Source organism: Amblyomma mixtum, chromosome 3 (genome assembly GCF_055824585.1).
Source record: "Amblyomma mixtum isolate Tamu chromosome 3, ASM5582458v1, whole genome shotgun sequence".
NCBI classification, from domain to species: Eukaryota; Metazoa; Arthropoda; class Arachnida; order Ixodida; family Ixodidae; genus Amblyomma; species Amblyomma mixtum.
The window spans coordinates 286655115-286679130 of NC_143014.1; positions in this window are offsets into that span (position 1 = coordinate 286655115).

The window sequence follows — 24016 nt, forward strand, 5'->3', positions numbered from 1 at the left end:
ACTCCACCTTGGGGGGTTCAGATAGACGACTGGATCAACACCGTTCCCGCTTCGAGTTGTTGATCACTTCACTTTCCCACTACCATATGCTATAGCCTTCCTGATTAGCTCAGTTGGTGGAGCGACTGTTCCAATGGGGTGGTGGTCCCGGGATCGAACCGCGGACCAGGACGAATTTCTCTTCAACTATTAAATTTCTACGGAAGCTGTGTAGCTGTTCTTTGTGGCCGTATGGCTTCGGTTGGATGTATTTCAGTGAGTAATTACTCCCTTATTACAAAGCTTGGGGAATTGCCCTAAAGCATTGGACCAACTTTCCCGGAAGTTTGATAGCGGTATAGAAGCTTCCCCTACTGGACGAGACTGGGAATGAGGAAGCAACGGCTATTATCTTGCACTGCTGCTTCAAAACGCGCCCTTATAAATTTGCGACTGCTTGTAAAGATTCTATTATCTGATAATTTCGGTGCATGTACGAATTCCTGTTTCGCATTTCTCGTAAAGCTATGTTAATGCTATTCCCTCCTGGCCAGCTCATTGTCGTGTAGCACAAAACGATAAGTTGCGTTCGAAGCACCGGTATAACCATGCTAAAAGCATGGTGTTCGAAACATGGAGTACCGCGCATTTTCCGTTTCCGCGACATTTGCAAAGTCACCGAACCGAAAAGAAGCAGCCTGCACCTGAGCCAGTTACGCTGCTGTCAGAAAGGCATCAGTGCAGTCTTGTATCCAGGCTGGACATCCAGGTAACAAATACGCTCGCAGAGAATATGTAATCGCCTAAGAGAGCTCCAAGCCCGAGGCTTGCAAATGGAGCGGTCGCTTCTTTTGCGTGTGCATTACGTCGCGCTCTTCATGTCGAACATACAATCGTTCAAAAAAAATGCGTTCATCGGAATATTGTCGAGTCGCATCGAGGAACGGGAAATTTTGCCACTACAGTCGTGCCTCGTTTATATGGACACTTCGGTCACCAAGAAAAACTGTCCATAAAGCAAGTTGTTCATAATAACGAGTCGGAAATAATGAAACAAAAATCATTTATTGAGAGAAAAAAATGGTTCAAACGTCTGCTTCTGTACATGGCAGTGTTCACAGGACTCAAACTTTGACAGAACATTGGCAACCTGGTGTGCGTTTTCATTATCGCCGTGGTCTTCAAAAATTTCCAATGCAGTATGAAGCGCCTCACGAACCATGAGACGTGTGCCGGCAGGCTTTGCTTTGATCGAAATCTCCATGACGGACTCTTCTCTGCTCGATGATTCGGTGTCTGAATACTGTAAGCGAGGGAGTCAAGACGCCAGGCTGTTATGTAGGGGGCCTTCGAGTAGCCCCTCCCCGGCCCCATTCGTACGGTTTTACATAAAACAAGCACTGCGAGCTGAACTACAGCTTGGAAGGACTTGTTATCCGACTGCGAAGAGCTCAGGCCTTGTCAAGGTCCCGTTATTACCTCAAAGCGGGACCGACGCGCGGACCCCTAGGTTATGGAGGGGTGACTGGACTCCCTTTGGCACGTCGATCCTACTCAAACGCAATAATGAACCAACCATGTTTGAGGTTCACATCATTTAACTTGCTCCTGACAACTTGTGTGCAGTGGATCAAATGCAAATGCCCGACGACTTCAAACGGAGATGTGTTATTGGCTCACAAGCAAAATAACGAAATATTAGTTGTAGTCGTCCCCTTGCACTTGAAGCGTCTTAATAGCTGCCAATGAGTTGTGAGATGACATGCAGGTGCATATAGAGCGCTTCACTTGTCCAACCACAACATAGTGAAAACCATTTGACATTCGTTAGCACTCACGGTAGGCTGTTTCTTAAATACAACACAAGTCGGCAACAATGCTATTGGCTCGGTGCAGTACGGCGAACGATCTCTGCCGGCAAACCTCAGGCACGTTAAGACGTAATTCGAAGCGCAAACCTTATCCACTGCTGCTGCTGCGTAATGACGCAACCGCAAAGCAAAAAGCCTGTTATACCATAAAAATAATGCCCGAAATAAGCGCCAAGCAGTGCTTCCATTAGGCCAAACGACAGTGTCGCTGCGGGAGTTCGGAGTGATCAGTCAGAATCGGAGAGAGAGAATAGCGGGAGAGCAGTATTTCTTAAAGACGGGGAAAGGGCGGAGCCAAGTTTTTATGTGCAACGTGCCAACAGTAAGAGGATCGCAAAAAGTCTAATAACCCCCGAGTTCCATGTTACCTCCCCTCGAAAAGTCCTTTTTTTAATCAAAAATACGCAGCTCCCTCAGCTTGTCTGAAACGCAAAAAAAAAACGAGATAAAGAATGTAGGCAGCAGGATAGGTCATGCTTGTTATGCAATCGTGAGGATAGAAAGATCAATAAGAGGACGAAGAATTAAACGAAGAAGGCAGAATACAGGGACAGCTACGGGAAACTGGCGCATTTAAGCGGTAGTCACAACCAGAACTTTCCGATGTGTGTCGGCAAATTTATTCTTCTGTCATTGGTCGAAATTGTGGCTTCAACAAATACGTTGGTGTAATTACCGGGGATTGCCATGAGCTTCGCGTTCGCTCGCGCAACGATGTGATGGCAATTCGCTTGTCACGAATGACGTCGTTCATGTCAGAGTGCTATCTGGCGGCACGGAGTCGTTTGGGACTCGGAAGCAAACCAGTTCGTATCCGGCCGCGGCAGCGCCAATTTCCACTCTGCGCGCGGCGTACGCTGCCGCTTTACAGAACGTACAGCGACATGTTTTTGTTAGCTCCTCTTTTGAAATATTCGACAGCACTTGAAGCATGCCAGTCGCACCACACAGGAAGCATGGTAGAAGTTACACGAAAGTCCGCTACGATGTGAACGCGTCGATTACTGCCGTGTTCCCACAAACTCTTGTGAACGGTACGAGCGCGACGAACTGACACATGTCAGGGTAAGGTGCTACCTCATAGTATTGCGCGGAAGCTCCATGACAGGGAAAGAAAAAACTTCAAACGCTCTTGTGGCGGCGTTAGCAATAGCCACGAAGACTGCGTGCCAGGGTTTAGTGTATTTCATCACGAGAAAGACAAAAACTCTTCTGAAAGTTGATGATCTCGTACACCAGATTCTGCAGACAAGTTGACGATCACTGTAAATGGAAAACGTCAGCCGGCTAGATGCTACTTCTGCTTCCCCAATTTCCTAGACAGCAAATGGGGGGCCAATACTGGCGGTACAGCATGCTACCGGCCATTTTATGCACTGGCAACATATGTAGTCGGCATCATAAAAAGAGCATAGAGTTTTATCGGAATCACAATTCATCGGGCTCTCTCCGCTACAACTGCGGCCAATAAAAAAAGAAGCAGCATTGCCTAGGTCCGACCGGAAAAAAACAAAATGCGAGCAGTATAGCCTATGTTGTTTGGTTTGGTGCATGGCGTTTAACGCTCGAAAGCGCCAAGTGATATGAGGGTCGCTGTAGTAGAGGGATCCGGATTAATTTCGGCCACTTCCTGTTTTGTACTCTGATATCGCATTGTGAACGTGTTATTTGCATTTAACCTCTATCGAAACACAGCCGGCGCAGTCAGGATCGAACCCCGCCCTCGAGCTCAGCAGTCGAGCGCCCTAACCATTGAGCTTACGCGGAGGGGCAAGATAGCCTGTGGGATGGCTAGTTCAAACTGTTACCATGGAACTGCTGCGTAAGTTCCGAGCCTGAGCTGCTGACTCTACGCCTCGTTGCGGTCGGCATTCTTCGGAAACATACCAAGTCTCGCCTGTGTTCCAGTGGACCTAAACAATCAACGTGTCTCTGCAAGAAAGGGCTTCAGAAGAAACTGCCGCATCTGTTAAGATGCGGCACTTCCTACCATGGCTGAGGTCACTTCCTACCATGCGGGAAAAGGCAGCTCCACAGGCTTTGAAAGAACCATTTTTTGTGTGAAGAGAGCGGTGGCGCCAGCTGCCGAGAGACACGACCTTCGGTTAATATTGGTGTCGTGTGCCAGTGGCACACGCACAAGGAACTGCGGTAGGCTGATAGACAGAGGCACGTGGTGACCGTGCATCGTCACAACCTCACTGCTCGGCCAGGCAAGCTGCCGGAAATTTCCGGGAACAATGAAGTCGTCCTCGTGGCAGCCTTTGTTATCGTTAACCTCGTTAGTGGCGGTGCTTTTTGCGATGGATATGTGTGTCTGTAGGGGCTGCAAAACGGCTACGGTATCGTGCACCTCAGGTGTCTTAACCTCCTCTCTTCAGCCGGAGGTTGTGTGATGTCCGCCCAGGAGCAGAACCTCCTCCTATTCTCCAGAGTGCCCCTGACTCCCCGCTGAGATTAGCCCGCCGGGTGCGTTTGGTCAAGCTAGGGTAACGCCCTTATCAGGATTGTATTTACTGACTCGAATTCTATGCACATGCAGAGAGCTGTTATTCTGATGCGAGAACTTGCTCTAATCTCACGACATAAATACTTATCGATTAACCTTTCTCTGGCCTCTTTTCTCAATCCTGCCCCTTAACGGTCTCATCTTCCTCGTCGTCCTGCAGTCCAGAATGACTCCCTAACCGAGATCATCTCAATCCGCATTACTAAACTTCACCTCCTGCAAAAAAGGCAATTCGTATAGTTGCAAACGCTGCATACGATAGTCACACTGCGCCTCTATTCAGGGAACTAAACATTATCACACTTCCTGACATTGATAAAACAATGCGCCTTAAGCGTTATTGTAACGGAATTAAAAAGAATAAAAACATTTTATGCGGCATAGCAAACCTCACACCTAAACGAAAACACGGAATACCCGCAGTACTGAGCTGTGGGAAATACCTCGAGCACGCACTAGCTATGGTTACCAGATGCTACGTAATATGCTCCCGTCGCTTCTAAACAAACTAGTTGTTTCATAGCCACAATACTGTTTTTTTTGTAAATATATCATAGCCACAATAATTGCACTTTCTACCTTTTTCTGTATTGCACCGTACATTGTATACTTCATTAAACACTCTACTAATATTGTAATTGTCTTTGCTTATGTCTTGAATTTGTGCCACATCCTCCCATGTCTGATGCGTTGTGTTTGTATTCTAGTTTTGTTGCCAATGCCATGTTTTTTAGGGGCCGTGAACGCCGTCAAGCCCAGCTAGAGGCTTTTTGTTCACGGTCCTCAGCATCTGTAATGTTGATGTTGGAATAAAATGATGATGATCCCGTATCTCCATATTTTGTTTTTAGTTTGCGCTCAAACGGAAACTATAGCTGGCGTATTAAGGGCCGAACTACTGAACTGTCTCGCACGCGAGCATTGCTCGGTCGTCGCTCTGCTAATGGTGATAGCCAAGATCACCGTAGCACCATTGTCGCCTGGTCGTGTGCTGTGCCATCGACAAAGGACTTTCAGATTTTGGGGTTGTAATTGCCTGACATCTGGTCTGTACCTTTAAGTTTAGGTGAAGCAGAACGTCAGGCAGAATATAGCGTCTGCTCGGCAAAAGTAAAGTTCCCTTCAAGCAATTTCACACGACTAAAGCAGCATATACAGGGGCAATGAAGTTGATGACTCCGGAGGGTAACAGTTAGAAACTAGATAAACAAGGAAGTACGCAAGAGCAGCATTAGTAATCGGTTGCAAATGCTCTTGCCCATTACAAACCGACGCCAAGATAAGACAAAGACTAATACGGCACTGCAGTCACTTCCGACGTATTTTTTCTCAGTTCCAGCGGTCTGAACCAACGTCAAATTGAAGAACCCATCTCTAGTGCTGTGAAACAAAACAGTGGGCAAAGAGGAACGTGTATAGCGCCATTACTACGCGCTGCATCTGCCGGACGTAGAGAAGTCTCCAAATAATGTCCGAATGACAGCAGCATTACTGGCTGCCCGTGTTCTCTGGTGCTGGGAGCCCGCTTTCCACCAGGCCCTCTTTTGTTTCTCGAATGCTGAAACCAATCCCCTAGCTCTCGCCTTGTCGCTTCGCAAATCGGCTCCAAGAATAACGACATGAATCACGCTTAAGGGCGAAAAACGAGTTTGGAGATAATGGCGCCTTGTTATCATCTAAAAAAGACATTATTAGGCGATCTTATAGCGCTTCAGGATTAAATATTTCACCGGCATCTAACACGCAGAATTTGCTTGGAAATTCTTTCTAGCTGCTTCCCTTGAAGATCAATAATACCTTAAAGTTAGAAGGAGAGAATCCCAAATATTTTCAGCCTATGCCGGAGAACTGACGGGGCGGGGGGCTCAGAAATTTCTTGCTTGCGTAACGTTTTATCCTATGAAACCACTTTTACGTAATATACAACATACAAATTGGGCCCAAGACAATTGGAAGCGGGCAACGAGCGAAACGGAATGAAATAGCCGCGATTTGCATACAGAAGGAGGAGCGTGCAGGAATTCTGAGCCGTAAAAAATGCCTCATGTTACGAGGTAAAACAGACCCACAACAGCGCACAAAAATACAACACAGACGAAAAGTCACCGCAGCTAGGCTGTTGTGGTGTCGCAGTTTTGGTGTCATTCTACCCGTTCATGTTCGCTTTTCCTGCGCTGTGGCAACGTGAACCATGTGGAACCAACTAGACCAGCAATTCGGCTTCATACACCAAATTTCTGCCAATCCCTGGCGAATACACAATTCGTGTGCGTCTCTCCCGCAGACACTTGCGTAAGTTTTATTTCTGTGAACAAGTAGCGGTAGAGGCATACATCCTCTCCTGTAAGCAGCAAAGCAGTCGCTGTCATACTTCCTCGTAGCAAAGAACCTGAGTCCCCTGCTTGCAAATTCTATTGTTATCTATGTAAGCCTAGAAAGCTGCGCACATATGGTGGAGCATGGTCTGCTACAGGTTTCGTCATCATTTTGCCCAGGGTGAAGACGAGAAGCCTCAAAGCTGTTTTTTATTGCTTTCTTCAGAAAATAGCACAATTTTACAAGTCAGAAACTTATAGGCCACTGTCCGAAGCTCTGGTCGGTCGGTCGGTCGGTCGGTCGGTCGGTCGGTTATGGGGTTTAACGTCCCAAAGCGACTAAGGCTCTGAGAGAAGCCGTAGTGGAGGGCTCCGGAAACTTCGACCACATGGGGCTCTTTAACGTGCACTGACATCTCACAGTACACGGGCCTCTAGAATTTCTCCTCCAAAGAAATTCAGCCACCGCGGCCGGGATCGAACCCGCGTCTTTCGAGCAAGCAGCCGAGGGCCGTAACCACTCAGCCACCAGGGCGGGTGTCCGAAGCTCTGGTAGGCCATTAAATTGTAGAGTATAGATAGTAGATGACCTTGTCTGTTTTTTTATGTTTTAAAAATTCGGCGGACTTTTTTCGGTTCTGTTTTGTGAATATTAGTTTGCAGGAAAGAACAACCGGCTGTCTTCAGTGATACGTGTGGCGCCCTTCTGATCTCGAAAGTCATTACAGGATATCTTTGGTGGTCTGCTAGCAAGAGCAGTTTATGAGCAAGCAATTAATGCTCAAATGAACGTGTTTAAAGTAGTGGCTGTACACGGTGTTTTTTTTTTAATTTTGCACATTTCTATTTAAAAAACAGCGAGAGGTATGCGGGTGCGGTCTTTTGGGCTGGACTGTAGAGAAAGGCGGACATTACCTGTCTCATATGGTTCAATAATCAGACGATTAATTAATTTAGATTAAATTAACCAATAAACTTTTTGTTTTCAATTTAAGAGGGCAAGGTTACACTGCGAAGTCAATGGCTGTCAACTTCTAAGGTTAGACATGTTTCTAAATATTCTTAATAAGCTATGTGGCTCAAAATAACTCACGTTCAAAACACGCATTTGTAAGCTCGTTGAGTTGGCTTTCTCGCATTACCGAATTATAATATGACGTCGGTGCGCGTCATATCATCGGCGAAATCAGGTGAGCTTCTTCCACATCACCATACATGTACCAAATGCGCCTGCATTTTATGCATAACAAGTGCAAGAGACGCCATTTTATAAATGCAATGTCGAAAAGTTTGGTTTATTGGGGCTTAACGTCTCAAAGCGACTCAGGCTATGAGGGACACCGTAGTGAAGGGCTCCGGAAATTTCAACCACCTGTGGTTCTTTAACGTGCACTGACATCGCACAGTACACGAGTCTCTAGAATTTCGACTCCATCGAAATTCGGCCGCCGCGGCCGGGATCGGACCCGCGTCTTTCGGGTCAGCAGCCGAGCACCATAACCACTGAGCCACCGCAGCGGCAATGTCGAAAAGTCAACTCAACGAGTTTTGAAATGGATATTATTTCAAACCAATAAAACGGCGAGTTGACCAAATTGGTACTCTCTTGTCCTTGTCGCTGCACTGTTTTTGTTCTTCACCTTTTGAACCACATTGCTGATTCAGGAAATTTAAACACGCTACGCTCCTCCGATGGCTACGGCCATCAATTTATTAATGTAACCTTCCCCCTAAAATCAAAAATAAGAAGTTCATTTCTTAACTTCATTTAAATTATCGTTTAATTTAAATATTCGTGGGTGAACGGGTGGGCAGGCAGGCTGCCAAGGTACCGTTAGCGCTCAACGCGTATTTAAGTTTTATTGCAACGGTTTTGGCCAAGACCCTTTTTCTAAGCATTTTATTTATTTTTTACATATTTTATTACAGATACCTCACGGGCCCTTGAGTGAGGGCTTTAAATGAGGGGTGGGCTAGCAAGCTGGTGTGAATGAAGCATTGTTTTGATGGCTTTCTTCAAATGGTCCGGCTTTGTATGAAGGATGGTACTGGTTGCAACTGTTCCAGTCACGCGCTGTTTGGATGAAGAAGGAATGAAGATGGGTCACGGTACGAGCAGGAGGTGAGTAAACGGCGTTGTGGTGGCTTGTGCGGGCTGAAGAAAGATGAGCAGGCTGGATAGGAAAGCTATAAGGAAAGTTCTGATACATTTTATGATACAAACATAGCCTTGCAACTATACGGCGTTGCTTCAGGTTAGGTAGACATGCATTATTTTTAGGGAATTAATACTGGTGGAGTATAAGTAGTTTGAGTAGATGAATCGAATGGCCCGATTTTGAGCAAGTTCAATATACTTGGTTAGGTTAAGTTGAGCGGGGTCCCAGACGTCAGATGCGTACTCTAACTTTGGCTTAAATAGTGTTTTATAAGCTAGTAATTTAACTGTCGGCGAAGCTAGACGTAAATTACGACGAAAGTAGCCGAGAGTTTTGTGAACATAGTTAATCATCCGCGTTGTATGAATAGACCAGTTAAGGGTACCCGAGATGTCACCACTAAGATACTTAATGCAATTGCGGGGTAAGACACTAGAACCGCTGAGAAGATAATTTGGGGTACGGTAATTTTGTCGTCTGTGGAAAGAAACAAGCGCAGTTTTGTTAGTTTTTAAGACCATCAGCCATCTACGACACTACTCCTCCACCCTTAACAGATCACACTGAAGAACATTATTATCTGCTCCACTATTAATAGAACGGTAAATGACAAAATCTTCGGCGAATAAACGGACGTTTGATGAAATATGATTAGGCAAGCCATTGATGTAAATTAAGAAAAGGAGAGGGCCAAGAACTGTGCCTTGCGGCACACCAGAGAGTACGTCAGAGAGTGAAGAAGATTTGTTGTTGGCTTCAACAAATTGCTGATGGTTAGTGAGGAGATCCTGTACCCAGTTGAAGACGAGCGGGTCAAGATTCAGTTGTGAAAGTTTTAGTAGTAGGCGTTTGTGAGGGCCTTTGTCGAAAGCCTTCTCGAAGTCGATGAAGAGAGCGTCAACAGGCGTGTTGAGATCTACATTAGTACTTACGTCGTGAAGAAATAGCGCAAGTTGGGTATCGCAAGAAAGTCCCTTTTTAAATTCGTGCTCATTTGGGTGAAAGAACTTAACAAATGTACGAGAAATTTCTGATTTGCGAATAAACAATGTGCTCAATAGTTTTGGAACAGACGCTGGTTAGAGATACGGGCCGGTAGTTAGTAGAGCCTGGCTTAGGAACTGGAACAATTTACCCACTTTCCAATCAAGAAGGACGATGCCGGATGACAATGACTACTGAAAAATGTGGGACAAAATAACACTGGTGATTTCCTTGATGCTTTTGAGCACTTTGACATTGATGCCATCGACGCCAGCTGATGAAGGCAATCTTAAAGTTTCGATTAGTTTCAAGATTCCTTGGGGTGAAAATGTGATAACTGGCAGGATGGGATGGTTATACGAGGAAACATACGGGAGGTTATCATCTGTTTCTCTTGTAAAACTAGAAGGGAAGGTTAGATTGAGTATTTTCGCTACCTCGTCACTGGGGACAGGCTGACCTACCTCATCCATTAATGAAACTGATTTGCCTTCCTCTTTGTGATTAATTGCTTTTCAGATTTGTTTTGGGTTAGTTTAATGTAAGTTAGGCAGGGTGGTTTCCTGAAAGGAACGTGCAGATTTGGTAATCGCGTTCATATATAATTTGGATGTGCTGTGGTATTTCTGCCACGCCTCTGGATTCTTAGTAAATTTGGCTGCACGGAATTGGCGATTCTGCTTGCTTTTAAGACGCTCGAGTGCAGAATTGAACCAACGGGAGGAACTACGCTCGCTAATGCTTACGGTTGGAATATAGGTATTGATTAGTTCCTGTATTTAAGACTTAAACATTAACCAGTTTTGCTCGACGGATCGCGTGCAGAAATCAATTGATAGGAATTCCCAAAACCTGGTTAGTTCTTCGTTGAAATCTATATAATTACCTTTCTCATATAAGGTCAGTTTTTTGTTGCTTTTGGCTGCGCGTTTCAGTCTGGTGAGGAATATGCCATGGATTACTTTATGGTCGATAATTTCGTCTAGGTATGACAGCGAAGGAATTCTATCAGGGTGGGTTGTAAGTACAAGACCCAGGATGTTATCTGAATGATGGGTATGCCTAGTTGCTGATTCACCAATCTGGGATAGCGAAAATGTTATGCATGTGTTAACAAAATTGCTTTCAATATTATTTTTCAAAATGGAGAGGGCGAGGTCAGACCTAGTAATATCAAGAAAGTTAAAATCACCGAACATAGGGGCATGCGGATATAGAGATCTTACAGAGTTAAGTCCGTCATGGACTGGGGCACAAATCAGTTGTCGGAATCAGGAGGGCGATAGCATGCGCCTAGGATGATATGGAGGTATGCAGCTCTACATCATACGAACACGATTTCTAAAGAAGTGCGAACTGATATTCCGTGGAAATTCAAATCAGGATGAGTAGCGATGAGAACACCATCGCCGCGTCTGTTGTAGCGGTCGGCGCGAAAAATTTGGAAGTCCGGGTGGGAAGGAAAAATCTCTGAATTATCTGTAGAGGAATTCAGACATGTCTCGGTTAAAGCGATGACATCAGAATCTGATGAATCGATAAGGTTATGAAGGATGTCTGGTTTGGGTAGCTGTATTACACGTGCACAGTCAGTAAGAATGACAAAAGCTGCGTGTGGGCTTGGTAGCACTAAAAGACCGCGGTAGCGCGTGCGCTTAGTTAATCAAGGACAGCACTTGGTTACCTGCGCAAACAGCGGTGTACGGTGAGGCGATGTCATCCGCGCGTGCTGTCAGGCTCACTGAAGTCCATGACGATGTCGCGGTGATTTATGTGGGACTGTTGACGTAGAGCAGGTAGACCGGAAGTGCATAGCCATGATCTGAGGGTGCGCAGTGGGCAGGGGGACTCTGCGACGTAAGGAGCCGCACATCGCTGAGTTAGAAGCCGGTGGGCGGATAAACCAAATGTCGGAGGCAAGACATCGGGGTGGCATCGCCACGGTCCAGCCACGTCGTCCAGCACGTAAACACCGAGCACAGGTGCGTCTCCGGTAGTCATATTGTCTGCTACGCAGGAACAGTAGGCCAGGACTAGTAGCTGCGCAAACAACAGCGGTGTACGGTGAGGCGATATCATCGCGCCCATGCTGCCAAGCCCACTCATGAATGCCGAGCAGCAGGGTGGGGAAATCTTGTACCCAATATTTAAAATTCGATGGGTACCCGGCGGCAGTGAAGGTCAGTCCCAGCACCCCTCGAATGCCAGACGAATGCTCTACCGCAAGGCCACCGCTTCGGTCAATTGGCTCTCACTCTTTCTGAAATAATTTTCAAAGCTTAAAAAATCACACAGTGTATGAAACATGTGGGAATGCAATTTTAAATCGCCCGCCTCAGGTGGCTCTCTCATAGCCCACCACGACTGCACTGACCCCACGGACTCCTTTGGGCATAGGCTGGCGGCAGAGGTGTCGGAATCCAGCAGCGCCCCCTTCCCCTCCACTTCCTTGAGTTTGCACCGGACGAGGGAGATCACGGAGCGACGGTGATGCAGACAGACGGGTCTGGACAACGCTGTGAGCGGCAGCTGTCGAAGTGATGCCGCTTCATTGCCACTGCTCGCATGCCTGCCGCCAGTGCTTCCGAGAAGGCCATCTCTTTGGGAGTTCCCCAATAAACACATTTGCCTGCTGGCTGTTCCTCAGTGTGTTATTGTTCGCGGCCGCAGCTATGGTCTGAGCGAGCTAGCAGAGCGTTCCTGTCTCGGACCGCACTAAAGACCCCGCAAATATTATCTCCCGAAGAAAAAAAAAACAGCGTGAAGTTAAGTAATTGGGATGCAGGACTAAAACTTAAATCCAATTTTCTTTCTTAAATATGGGTTTCATAAAAGCTCAAGTAAATGATGGAAACAGAAGCGAAAGCAATAATGTAGTAAACCACACATGCACTACTCTTGCTTAGGCAAATGGAACCAAGCCTTTTTCTCTTGTCGCCTTGATGTCGGAGTAGCTTTATCTGGGCAAGTGTATATCTCGCTCACGCCTCATTGCTCATTCCTTCAGTCCCGGAACGAAATGCGAAAGCACCACGTGCTTGATAAGATCAAAGGTTCAGGATGGACAGGAAAAGAATTACAGCCTGAATTACAGAAGGAGCCAGAGAGTCCCCAGTTACGTAGTCCGAGTGGTGACGGCAGGGGCGGGAGTACCCCTGAACCATCGCTAAAGCGGGAGCTTGGCTCTTTCAACGCTATAGCTTTCAAGAACCCTTTGCAAAGAAAATCCGATGTCGGCGTTGTAAGCACGAGCCAGGACGGGTATGAGCAGTCCCAGGGATCTATGAATGTGAAGTAGAGAATGACCTGCATATAAAGGAATTAACCCATTGCGCTATCGCGTTGTGCCCTTAACGCTGAGCTTAACTGTCTCCTCCAATTTTATAACAGAATATTTAGGTTTAAAGAAAGGAAACTGATTAGTTTTCGAACAAAAAAGGCAAGCGGTAAATTTTTTGCGACCTTATTCAAAATTTTCTGCGAAGTGTCCGAACGGCTAAAAATTTTACGTTAATAAGGGGATTTGTCCAGCATATATCCAAAAGAGCATGGAATCACCATCTGCTTCAAAAATGCATGGCATTGGAAATTGAGCAAAGAAAAAAATCGTATTATTACAAGTGGCATAATCGGCGTGCATAAAAATCGCGGAGGATGCGCTACCGAACTCACTGCTTCAAAACATATTATTAACTGCGTTCACAAGCCGCCATCAAACACCTCATTCCTTGCGATATGAAGGATGCTTAATTCGAACAAGTAATTCACTGCCATGTGTAGTACCCTGTCACGACATGCTGCGTGTTCGCTCTGTACACAACTGTGCCCATAGCGCCATAAACGTCAGGGGAGGGCATGCGCAAGCATCTCGAACGTGGAGAGACGGACAGCAGGCCAGGATGCTCGAAACAGGAGAAGATAGCCGGCGCGCCGCGACACACCGAGCCCACAGAGTCGCCAACCTGCCCTCGCGAGATACTCCAACCAAGAAGAAGAGAGGAGAAGATGAAGATGAAGAGAGGAGAAGAGCGCAAGTGAGCTGCATCAGTTTGCTGATACCATCTCTTCCTAAATAGCACGCCAGAGTGTTACAACTGGAATTTGCGACTCACAATTTGCCTCATTAGATATTCTTAACAGAACCTTATAGGGAGAAACCAATTAAGGCTCAATAGTAGCACCTTGATTAGCGTCCCTTGTGAACGCAAAAATTGCGGTAATTTCTCGACCATTTTTTGTTCGAAGTCGGTGGACAAGATACCTTCGGGAGCAGCCCTTGAATGCCTTCTGTTCTAAAGTCACACCAAATCGTAAGGTCAGTTAGCTTCTGTTGAAGACGGTAACGTCCGTATGTAACGTCCGGCATGGAATTTAGGAGGTACCTCATTTCCGTATCAGACAGCACTTTAGTGCGAAAGCACCCATGCGCTCACCAACACCGACCGACAATCTTCTCACCGTACTCTCGTGCCGTTGCTAGGCAACGGCACGAGAGTACGGTGATGGTGGTGAAATACATCTTTTTCACCACCATCAATTGTGTGCTTCTCTTTCATATTTGTAAACGCGTTGGTGTAGCCGCATGCTCAAAATCAAACTTGGGCACGCAATTTAACACATTTCACAGTGGCCCCGCCGCGGTGGCTCAGTGGTTACGGCGCTCGGCTGCTGACCCGAAAGACGCGGGTTCGATCCCGGCCGCGGCTGCTGACTTTCGATGAAGGCGAAATTCTAGAGGCCCGTGTACTGTACGATGTCAGTGCACGTTAAAGAACCCCAGGTGGTCAAATTTCCGGAGCCCTTCACTACGGCGTCCCTCATAGCCTGAGTTGCTTCGGGACGGTAAACCCCAATAAACCAATAAACCAACCAAACCATTTCACAGTGGCGCGCCATGGAGTTTTGGCGGCGTATACATTCAACAGTTAAGCATGATGTAAGGTAAATTGCGCTGGCAGTAATCCTTTTAGGGAGCGGAACGCAAAAACCCCTGGGTTGTGCGATGAGAAAAATGACTAAATAAAAATATGACTTAGATTACAGCAGATGATCTCCACAGGCATCCTCAAACTGAAGCGAAACTCGAAAGTATCACGTCAGGCACTTAGCTAGGAATTCTTCTGGCAGAGGCAAAGGTGATTTTTGCGCCATGCAAGTTAGGGGGAGCTGTTTGGTGGCACATGCCCATCAGGAACACTGCCAAGAGAGCGCCAGACACAAGCTGGATTTCAGTGCCAAGGAGGAGGGGGACTTCTCTCGCTTAAGTTCAAAGCAAGTGCAGTCTCAGTTCGCACTGTTCTTCCTCTGTGGACGAAAAGGTGCACTCGTTGTTAATAACAGACCACAAAATTGAGCTGAGTTGAAAAGGACTGAAATGATAATTGAAGCTCAGCTAGCGCGCTTCTTGCGAGATAGTATTTATTCGGAGAACGTAGCGCGCCACGCCAAAGCCGCCGGCGAACTCCGTCCACGCCTGCGGGCGATTATCGCACAGCGCCTCAGCGGCTTCCGTGAGTATTGTAAGCGCCTCACGGGGAAACGAGCGACAGGATAAGCTTGACAGCAAAGAAAGGACAGGCTAGCGCAAAGCGTGCTTCGAACGAAAATTCCGGTAGCCTAGGCGCAGGATTGCGCTTGTTAGTGCGAAGAGTATTATGGCCAATTTCTATCTGGCAAACGACAGAAAGTGCCCACGAATGCGCTCGATTCACGCGGCAGCTGACGTTTGAAGCAGTGTTAACAATAGCTCATACTTGTTAACAGTATTCGGCAACGCTCAAGTGTAAGCTCCCCAAAAGCATAAACAAAGGTAAAGATTGCTTTGGTTTGGTTTATTGGGGTTTAACGTCCCGAAGCAACTGAGGCTATAAGGGACGCCGTAGTGAAGGGCTCCGGAAATTTCGACCACCTGGGGTTCTTTAACGTGCACTGGCATCGCACAGCACACGGGCCTCTAGAATTTCGGCTTCATCGAAATTCAGCCGCCGAGGCCGGGATCGAACCCGCGTCTTTCGGGTCAGCAGCCGAGCGCCGTAGCCACTGAGCCACCGCGGCGCGAAACGAATCTAAAGAATACAAAATAAACTGCAGCGATTGTTCCTTGCGCGCGACTTTCCCGAGACATGAATAACTAAGCGCGTGGCTGGAAAGCATACCGCAGTATTCCCAAGCTACTTAATTAATGCTACACGCGCGTTGTGAAAACAAGTCGCTTAACGGTGCGCACCTGTAGTGCGGCATTAGTTTTTCTAGCTATTCCGGGAATCTCACTTATGTAGCGCGCCCGGTCTGCAGTGCCCACCAGAAACAAAGGCCTCAGGCCGACGTCTCTTTCACTGTTGTTCTGTGCAAGAGACTGCGCCAGCATCTCTGGGTGCACTTTCCAGGCGGACGTGATGCACCCCCGGCACGTACTTACACCATTAGCGGGCTAGGGACAATGCGCACTCACGGCAGCACAAGAAAGAAGTAATCAAGACGTAAGGGAACAAAGGAGAACGAGCTCTTCGAAACAGTCGCTATCTTGTGCTGCAGAGAAGGTCCGGAGGGTGAACCAGCTGTTCGCTGAGGTCCTAACCCTCCGTGCTCTGCAAAGTCGCGGAAGAGCCGTTACTACCTTCGTTGGGTGCGGCTGTCACGTGCGTTTCTTCGTACGCTCGAGCAACCTGCACATAAGCGTAATTCGCAAAAATACCAGCAGCTTTGCGTCAAAGGAAACAACACGGTACTCGTCGTTGCTTCTTGGCTGCACTTCTGTCTGTTTGCCTCGTTCGGTTCTTGCCTTGGCGGCCGCCTTTCTTCTGTGCGTTGTCGCTTTTTCTACGCCCTAAACAACAAGGCGTATTCCGTCAATGTGGCTCAGCCACGCTATAAGAAATTGGAAGCATACCACAAGAAATAATAAATGGAAAGTGCGGAGAAAATTTACGAATAATAAATTCGAACATTAGTTTTTTTTAAAGCGATTTCAGCATTTACTCTTGCCTCTCTCGAGGGTTGCCGTTTCTGGTTTATTATCTTCCCAAGAGAGGGATAATATCTTGCTTCGTCTTCTTGGAAGCATGTTACCTTCCATCAGACCTCCCATTGCTGCTTTGCAGAGATAGGTGAGTTTGAAAGGCTATTCTTTTGCACCGAGAAACAAATGGTAGGTTTTTAACGTAGTTAAGCCGAGTAGGACGTGGGAAAACACTTGTTTAGCTGTGTGTTCGTTCTCTGTTTCTTTCTCTTTTTCTTTCCCTTGCTACATGTGCGTCTGGTTTGCGCCCGATTCCTGTAGAGTTGGTTTGTTTGTCATGAGGACGCGGCATGATTCCGACGCCGATGGCTCTCGCGCACCGGGAGGACGATAAAGAGCCCGTTTCATGGGGCAACAACGGCGGGAAAAGCGACAGAGGGAGCATTTATTTATTTATTTATTTATTTATTTATTTATTTATTTATTTATTTATTTATTTATTTATTTATTTATTTATACATACTACAAATTCTATTTGTCACTGGGGCAGGAAGACATAGTTTGTTCAAAAAGATAGCGGTCTTTGCAAACGGTACAACGCAACGACCAAAACTCAATGACGTAAACATTGAAATAATACATGAAATAAGGCTATTGGTGACAGCATTATACATAGAATAACAAAATGTGGTAAACAATGCTACTTATTCGAATACACAGACAATAAGTAAACAATAAATGTTACGAATTTACACAGCAAAGGCATTAACATACTACAGGTACTTAGTTTTTGTAACGCTGCATTGTTGGAATATTGGAAGACGCAGCTCCGCGGCCCGGATAGCGGCGGCGCCGCGAACTTTCCCGACTCTCCCCACCCTGGGGAGGGGGAGGATCGGCAGCAGCGCGTTGGGAGGGGGATTGGGGGTGGGTCATGGTTCCGCGCGTTGATGGCCTCCGCCGCCGGCGCTCCGTCAATGGTCAAAGGTTGAGGCTTACCACATACCTCGGGTTATTCAGCTTCGCTAGTGAGGCAGCGCTTTCACGCTGAAAACAGTTGTAATCCAACGCTTCTCGGACACCGCACGAAGGCGGGAGGCGAGTGCCTCCAAACATGCGACGCACTGAAGGGGAGCGCGTACTCGGGGTGCTATTCGTAAACGCGAAGACCAAAGAAATCTTCAAATCTTAGCCAACACATTTGAAAGGAAAATTACTTGACGACGTTTACGTCATGCTACGCAGTGCGGGAAATTCACTGCTAACTGTCTCTTAGTGCTGATTTACCGCACAGCCTAAATAACGAGCGTCCTCACTTGACCTCTCACGGAAAGTAAGCGTCTGCGTAGGGGCTATAAGTAGTCATAGGTAAAGGAAAGAAGTCGCAGTAGTAGCTTTACAGTGGATGGCGCCTGTACCATACCGTGAAGCAGACGATTAGTGACGGATATGTACAAATATTTAAAAAAAAAACCAAAAGAAGCAAATCGAAAGCATCGACTAATAATTACACAGAACTATTTAAACATCGAAATTTTTCTTCAGTAAGCCAGGCAAAATGCAAAGGTTTAACATGTAGCTCAGACTTGTTCTGAAGCCGCCATGTACAGCCCCCGTCAAAAGTATACAGCCCAAGGGGTTTGCTTCTAAGCTCCTTAGTGGGGCTCCCTGGCATGTCTGGCAGTCCAAAGCTGGGGAGGGTTGAGGGCGCGATGCCATTCCTCTTTCGAGAGGTTACGATCGCTGAAGATGCATAACGAGGCATGCAGCAGGCCTCACAAGCAAACCCCTTGGGCTGTATACTTTTGACGGGGGGTGTCCATAGCTTCACTATGGGGGCTGGTCGCTCTTTAAATTTATGAGAACTTCAGACATCACACAAACTGCAGAAGTCGTCGATTGCACGTTACACATGTCCGCCCCATTGTAGAATAGGCACACGTCATATGGGACTGCCTACAGGCATGTTCATGTCAACAAATTAGAGCTTCTGCGTCCCGTAACTATTCGTTTCAAAGCAGCATCACGGCCACCAAAAATAGTTTGGGATGGCCTCTTTCTTCACATCGCGAATTTTTTTTCCACTGAGTTTGCTGCGATACATGTTCCCCAGTTTCATATACTGAACAGAGATGCCTACGTGCATTTCACGGCAGCCAGATCACCCGATTGAGATTAAAGAAATATCAGCTACCTCAGTTCATGGACATTCATTTTTTGCACTCACAATCAGTTCATGGAACCATCTTTCCGAAGCTACAGCTGTGGCTGCATAAGGTTCAGAATTTGCCGTGGTGTTCAATGCTGTCCTTGCTGTTTAGAACTGATAGCGTTCGTTTTTATGTCACCTTTTGTGAAAAACATTTCTGCATTTTACCATGTTTTAAACTTTGCGTGTGTCGTGATAGAAATATGCATTTGTTTTTCATTTCAAGTGCTCATTTACGCCAAAATTTTGTGCTTATGCTGTTCCTTGAATTCTGAATGCTTGAATCACCCCGTGTTATTGATTGCAATAATCCGCATATTGTTTTCCTCGCCGCTATGGCTATGAAAATTATTATTATAACACCCCACCTGCAGTAATGTACCTGCAGGTGAATGTAGGTGCCCAAATAATTAAATACACATGAAATGTACGTCTCATGGAGGCAAGAAACTGACTTTTTTAAGCAACTGAATCAACGAAATAAGAAAGCGAAGGACGAAACCACCAACTTCATAAAGGTGGCTTGAAAAATTACAGCGTGGTACAGAGCAAAAAAGACGAAGGGCAAAGTCTGACGTCTTCTCACTTTATCTTTTGTCTTTTTCGAGGTGTACCACCGGCAACGATCGCAAACATGAGTCTCAGAAGCATTGTTAAATAAAGCCACCCAACTCGTCCATGTCACACCATGATCTTTGGCCATTCTACACAACGTCGTTAACTTAGAAATTATTCTTTGCGCATTCAGACCGCATGAATTCGCTAATTTTAAGGCGAAAGCCTTTAATGCCTCGTACTGTCGTTAGCAGCCTTGTCGGCAGCCGTGTCGGCAGATTTGTCCGCGTTTAGCGTCATTACTTAAAAGAAAACTGTGTCGAGGCTGGGAATAGAACCACGGCCTTTGGCATGTGAAGCGGAGACGCCACCACTCCGCCACGAAGGCTCAGGGATTGAGCATGAATAAAGGCTCATTAGTGAGTGCATGGGTCACATAAATAGAATAAAAGAAATGAAAAATAAGGAAAGAAACAATAATTAAAAATAAAACTAGGAAAAGAGACAAAAATAAAAAATAAAATGAAAACAAAGTAAAATACGAAAAATAAAAAACAAAAACAGAAACAGTGCACCAGGAAACGCTTTCGCCTTGCAGCTTTTAAGAGAGCCAAAGTGCCCCCTGAGTTTTTTATTAGATGCGTTGTGTTCTGTTGTGTTGTGTTCGGGTTAGGTTAGGGGCGCATAAGCATATAAGGCTATCCTGCGCCAAGCTCACGGTGCAGAGAAAAATGTTTTCAGCATAATTTTATAAAAATGAGAAAAATAACGGTGGTTTAGGTTTGGTTTAGTTTATGGGGTTCAACGGCCCAAAATGGCTCAGGCTATGAGAGACGCCGTAGTGAAGGGCTCCGGAAATTTTGTCCACCTGGGGTTCTTTAACGTGCACTGACATAGCACAGTTTTGCGGCCCTCTAGAATTTCGCCTCCATCGAAATTCGACCATCGGGGCTGGGATCGAACCCGCGTCTTTCGGGTCAGCAGCCGAGCGCTATAACCACTGAGCCACCGCGGCGGCTTAATGGTGGTGTAGAGGGCCTAAAAATTTAGTTCGTATTAACTTGTCATGAGAAAGCAGAGAAATTTTAGAAATTGCTAATAGTAAAGCTCTTCAGAAGGTCGGGTAACCTCAGAGACCATCCCTGGCTGGGAAAAGATCTCGAGGCTCCCAAATAATCAAATAAAGACCTCAGCCTTCTTCTCAGGAAGGAGAAAGTGGGAGAGGTGTATCACTGTATGTTGCGAAGCACAGGGTCAGAATTTAGAGCTTTTCAAGGACAGCTGTTTTCGTTAAAAAGCTGAATGCTGAATGCATTCGGTCTCTCGCGTCGTGCGATCTTTGCCGTCATTCGATGGGACGCGTGGTCGTGAAGACGCCGCAATGATTTGAAGCTCCTCTTAAACACCACACGTAGCCGTGAGGTGAGCGCCCGAAGACATGCGAAGGATCCGATATACGTAGCATGCGCTTAGGACGCTGCCACGAACGTGCTTCTCGATAACACCTGTAAATCTGTGCCCATACATTTGATAGAAATAATGGCATAACGTTTCCGACAGCAGACGTAATACGGGAGACTCTAAGTTGGGAGTATTTTGCTTGTACTCTACGCCAACGTCCCAAAAATGAACATTTGCATAAAACTCAGCTCCACTGAACGACACACAGTCTTGTGTTCTATATTTTTCACTTAACAAATCTCCAACTATTTGTCTTTACTTTTGTACTGTTTTGTTCATTTCAACACTTTGTCTTTCTACGAAAGTCATCCATGAACATTGTGCTCTGAGAAGGCACAAAATATGTTCCTTTGCCCGTAATAATTCAAAGACTTTGTCAATAATATATATTGCCGCGTCTGCAACAATAGCCACTCGGCGACTGCTCGGAACGCAGCTCCTGCGCCACAGCTGGTGGTTTGGCGAAGAAACTGACGTTCCTCTTCAGCCGCCTCTCTGTGCGGTTGCAACTTCTCGAAGCAGCTCGGTGTTGGCATTTCTCTGCCGCCTAGGCAACACCAACTGTTACGTGACAATATTATAGTGCGATGTTTCCTACAATCTTCATACAGCATGCTGCAACAGAATTTTCGAAGAATTGTGCATTCTGAAGGGAATCAAAAAGTAGAGTTTCATATGCTCAAATTTTAGAACACTGGAAAGCAAAAATGTTAATACTGTCGCTTAGTAGGGAGGGCACTCTGGTGTGCAAGGAGAGAGCGAAAATAGTTTCCAAACGAAGCTCTAGATTAGGCTTTCTTGCGCCCGCAAAAAACTGAATGGCTCGGCGGCGGCGTAGCAACAGGCGTGCTCGGCGGTTGTCGAACAGAATGCCCGCCGCTCTCGGCCGTGTTCAATTTAGAGCTAGCGAACTGTCTAGATGTATACGCCATGCAAAGTAACCACAACGTAGTGGAACAACGTAGAATCAGCTCCGCCAATCAATCTAGATGAATCTTGTGTCGTAAAGTCGCGTGCCGGCTTTATCGAACAAACAGTAGATCGAACGAAGAAGCAGTAGACAGATTCGCGGCATTACACTGTTAGCGAAAAAAAACACTCAAAAGGGAGTAAATGGCTTGTCCTCTAACGCACACCCAAAAGGAGGTTTTTTTTACTCCATATGTATGGTGTTTTTTATTTACTCCCTGATATAAGGGAGTTATTTTGAAGTATAAAGGGAGTTATTTCGGAGTGAAAAGGGAGTAAATTTTTTACTACCCACAGAAATGGAGCCCAAAAATGGCGTCATGTTTTATTATCCTCATTCAGGCTCACTCTTACAGCAGTGACAGCGGCGGAAACGGGCAGTAGCTCTGCGGGCCGCCGGCAACCTAACTTGGGAAACTGCTCTGCCCAAGACCCCGCGTCACGCATTCTTTCCGCCGTCTGCTAGCCCAGCGGCGGCGTACGCGGCAGGAGTCTTCTGCTTGTCGTCTCCCTTTGCTGTACGAGCTCGTTACGTTGGCCATGTTCGTAGATAAAGGGATGTAACCTTATAATCAGTAGTTCAAAACTGAAAAGGAGACGCTGGGTAGTTTTCACGGTCATGCACCACGCTATATTTGACCCAAAAACAGAGCAGAAAAGATGACAATACACCTGATGGTAGTTTGGAATGGTAGTGTTGGCTTTCATATTCACTTCATTAAGGCTTGGATTTTAAACATGGCTGAGGAAAAATGTAGCCTCATGAGCTCAATCAAGAGCTCAGCGTTGACACTATGTTCTATCACAGTTCCCTGTTCATGCAACACATAATCTGCTGCAACACATTGCGAGGACCAAACTGAAAAAGCCTGCGAGAATTAGGCCTAAGCGGGGGCTGTAACGGGGTGGCCACAAAAACCAAGGAAAGTTAGGTATGGTTAGAGCACTGGAGGCTTCACAGGAGCAATTCAATTATGTACCGTACTGTAGCGGAAAACGGCGACAAGCCGATGTCTTGTACCCCGGCTGGCGCCCGTAAAGGAGCAGAAGTCAGCAGAGATCCGGCGACGATGGTAACCAAGCGGTCTTCACTCACCGCCGTTATCAGACGACTGACCAGAAGCAGATGAGACGCTAGGTGGCGGGGCGGATTGCACAAATTGGTGTTTTTTTACTCCATCTCGGCCCTGGTGGAGTATTTGGCACAATTAACTCCCTTTCTAGACTGGAGTAAATGCTGGTAAATCCTCATTTTTACTCCCTTATTCCCTCATGGGAGTAAAATGGAGGACAGTTCAACTTTTTACTCCCCACTCATGGAGTAAATGTTTTCACAATTGGAGTAAAAAGGGTGGCCTCCACCCTTTTTTCTCCCTTTTCGGTATATTTTTGTTTACAGTGTACTCTACTCTCAAAGAGCCTTCGACCGCATGCTTTAAAACAAATAAGGTGACTAGAAACAAATAAAATAGACAGTGCAAAATAGACACCGAGAACGCAAACACAGCGTCCTTTAGCCCTCATAATAGGGTTTTAGTCGGACGAAATGGACAACTTCTGGTCGTACGTGGCGTCGTTTGGATGTAGTCATTTCCTCAGCGGCGCCTTCATAGTTTACTTCACCTTGTCGACGATGAACCTTGTACGGTCCGAAATAGCGGCGCAAAAGTTTTTCACTCAATCCGCGGCGGCGAATGGGCGTCCAAACCCTGACTCGGTCCCCTGGCTTGAATTCCGCGTTGTGTCTTCGTAGGTTGCAGTGTCTGGCATCGGTCCGCTGCTAGTCTTTGATGCATAATCGGGCAAGCCTTCGGGCTTCTTCTGCGCGTTGAAGGTTGGCGGCGACGTCGACGTTATCTTTTTTGGAAACATTGGGCAGCATGGCGTCTAGCGTGGTCGTGGCCTCCCTGCTATAGTGCTCTGGAATTAGGCAGTGTGACGACCGGCGGCGGAAAACGGGCCGCTTTTGCGGTGACCGCCACCGGCTCCCGTGGGAGGGTGCTGCGTGGAACTGGTACGTACTGGTACGCTACCTTGGCCGCCCGGC